The 3,608-nt window shown below is 35.6% G+C and overlaps 1 long non-coding RNA gene across 1 annotated transcript in view; it reads left to right on the top strand.

The window, feature by feature from the left end:
* Window positions 1–3,336, top strand: part of LOC135093188 (uncharacterized) — a 54,618-nt gene extending 51,282 nt beyond the window's left edge. The window contains exon 2 of the long non-coding RNA XR_010263256.1: window positions 1,719–3,336. This is a non-coding gene — a long non-coding RNA (uncharacterized LOC135093188). The remainder of the gene's footprint in view (window positions 1–1,718) is intronic.
* Window positions 3,337–3,608: the final 272 nt, after the last annotated feature.

The raw sequence follows: 3,608 nt of genomic DNA on the forward strand, positions 1-3,608 counted from the left end.
AGAGCTAGGTAGATGGCTAGACATGAGCGGGCAAAAGTCCGCAGCTGGAGCAAATGTTCCCATTGCCCAACATGTGGGGTCTTGTTGCTATAAGGGACGAGATGGGATCAGCAAGATGGTGGGGTGTTGAACATTCGAGAGAGAGAAAGAGAGAGAGAGAAAGCGAGAGAGAGAGAGAGAGAGAGAGAGAGAGAGAGAGAGAGAGAGAGAGAGAGAGAGAGAGAGAGAGATGAGTGTTATGACCATAATATACGATCATTATTTATCAGTACTATTTTATTATTATCATCGTAATTAGTAAATTTGAGATAAATGTTATTTCCTCCATAAACAAACATCTTCGCTGCCAAATTCAGGCACTTCCCAGGCAGACTTTAGATGAAATTTTAGGCGGTTATCGCCGTCTTGTTAGTCTTGTACGGGCCACCTAGAGGGAGATCAAGAGACACCAATTTGTGTGTCTGTGTGGCGTGTGATTGCTGATCAGAAGGTACCAAACAAAGAACAACAACAGAACTAAACAACAGATGTGTTCTTTGTTCTTTGTTGTTCTTTGTTCTGATATATATATATATATATATATATATATATATATATATATATATATATATATATATATATATATATATATATATATATATATATATATATATATATATATATTATGTGTTGCAGAATCGATTTTCGTTCTTCGTTATAGAGAAATACAACGAAAACCAATCTTTAGTGTTTGTGCTATTATTATTACTATTACTGTTATCATTATTATTGTTCTGCTGCTTCTTGTTGTTAATCAATTATTTTGTTATATATATATATATATATATATATATATATATATATATATATATATATATATATATATATATATATATATATATATATATATATATATATATATATATATATATATATATATATATATATATATATATATATATATATATATATATATATATATATATATATATATATATATATATATATATATATTATATATATATATATATATATATATATATATATATATATATATATATATATATATATATATATATATATATATATATATATATATATATATATACATATATATATAACAAAATAATTGATTTGTTATATATATATATATATATATATATATATATATATATATATATATATATATATATATATATATATATATATATATATATATATATAAAACAAAATAATTGATTAACAACAAGAAGCAGCAGAACAATAATAATGATAACAGTAATAGTAATAATAATAGCACAAACACTAAAGATTGGTTTTCGTTGTATTTCTCTCTCTCTCTCTCTCTCTCTCTCTCTCTCTCTCTCTCTCTCTCTCTCTCTCTCTCTCTCTCTCTCTCTCTCTCTCTCTCTCTCTCTCTCTCTCTCTCTCTCTATATATATATATATATATATATATATATATATATATATATATATATATATATATATATATATATATATATATATATATATATATAACCAACTGAAACACGTGTTCGACAGCTTGATATGTGCCTGCCTCATTATTGTTGTGAATAATATATATATATATATATATATATATATATATATATATATATATATATATATATATATATATATATATATATATATATATATATATATATATATATATATATATATTTATATATGTTTCGTATTTTTTTGTACAATGTGTTTTTTGTTCTTGTTTGACAGGCTCGAAGGTGGCTGACTCTGCACTCCTTTGCTACATGGTGATCACCTCACTCTTCCTGATGGTGTAGTGTGTGCAGAGCCTTAGCAGTGTCCTGTGGTGCTGTCACGGTCCCTTCACAACAACGTCGGGGTCAGCAGGTGTTCCCTTTTAGTGGCGGCTGACTGATCCCGACCACCCAATGCCTTCCTGTTGGTGGTGCAGTGTCTTTGGAACTCCGATAGTGACTGGCAGTGTCTGACAACTGTTTCCTCACTAAGGGTGATGTCCAACGCGGTGGAGTCGACCCTTTTATGTGGTGCATATTGGCGGCATTACCTCTCCGCCTGGTGCAAGGTGTGGCCACTCACAGAATTCCGGTCTGTGGTGGAGTGTGCAGTTAGCGTTCTTGTCGTGTTACATGTGTAGAGTTGGGGCCAAGTAGAGTAAACCACACTCTTCATCTATTACCTTAGGATACATTAGAAATAAGAAAACCCTACAAATAGTACCGGTTAACACAGTTGTAGGAAACTTAGATTTTGCTGTGAATTTATAAGATACTATATGCTACTTGCCTTATATGTTTACTATAAATGTTGAAGAGCAGAGATATTCTATCTTGTTCAATATTATTTTCTTATTTCTCTATAGGACATACAATCGCGTACAAATACACTTAATCTATCTGTCGCTCGCGTGCGTGGGCGTCGACGGCCTGAAAAGTGACCACTGGACCGCCACGTGATGATCAGTCACGGCGAGCAGGGACCGACCGTGGCTAAGACCACTATCACCATCATTTCGGCGTGCCAAGCAATAATGCCGACAGAGAGAAAGGTAAAGAGTGACAAGCCATGGACGGAAAACCAGAGGTGTTCCTACAACCCAACACCGGGTGGAGAGGGATACGCACAGCCAGTATGTGAGAGTGTGGGGGGACGTTCAGAAGTGAGAAATAAGTAGGGAGGAAAAATTCTAATGACAGGGACGCTGATTGCAGTTTGAGCCCTACTCTCAAGGGACTCCCGATCCTGATGAATGTCTCCGCGCCGCCGTTGTGGTCACCGGCTCAGGGAAACGCCACCCCGTTGCCGATAGCATTTGATTTTAAGCATGCTCTACTTTTCCACCTGCCAAGTGTAATAAGAGGGAGTAGAACGTCAAGGTTTAATGTACTAGTTCCTTCCACTATTATACATTAAAAATATCATTTACTTTGTATCCCGGACAAGATCCATCACCACTTTGGTGCTGATTGCATGGCAGATGGAGGATGTAGGATGGTGGATGGAAAGTAATATTAGGCCGTGCTGGAGGATGAACAGTAAGGGTACGGAAGTCCTTTCCATGCGTTCGGCATCGCGCCTTCCGAACATTTTGCCTCCATTGTAGTTTTATAAAGAATTACGTGGTTGCCTTTCGGCTCATAATATCATTACCCAGCTGTGTTTGTCAGGGTATGATCAAGTTAATCCGGAACGAAGACTCGCCGGAATTTTCACGCCTTCGTTTTCAAACTGCACGAAAATGATAAATGGAGAGAGAGAGAGAGAGAGAGAGAGAGAGAGAGAGAGAGAGAGAGAGAGAGAGAGAGAGAGAGAGAGAGAGAGAGAGAGAGAGAGAGAGAGAAAGAGAGAGCTTGGCCATGCAACTCTAAACAATTTATGAATGCAATCAGTAGAGAATAATGGCTGAACTTGCATTATTATTGTTGTAATTGTAGTCCTGTGGTTCACTTATCTCCACCCATATCCATGTCCCTCATCTCCCAATAAAGCGTCAGAGAAGATAAAGTAGCGAAGCAAGGACGAGTCTCTTAGATCGAGTTGGAGTAACAGACCAAGTCTTACTGTTGATGCTCATGCTCGGGATGAGTTGGGTTTCTGAGACCCTGGCTCCTCTTTTCTCAT

This window comes from Scylla paramamosain, chromosome 3, assembly GCF_035594125.1.
Source record: "Scylla paramamosain isolate STU-SP2022 chromosome 3, ASM3559412v1, whole genome shotgun sequence".
NCBI classification, from domain to species: domain Eukaryota; kingdom Metazoa; phylum Arthropoda; class Malacostraca; order Decapoda; family Portunidae; genus Scylla; species Scylla paramamosain.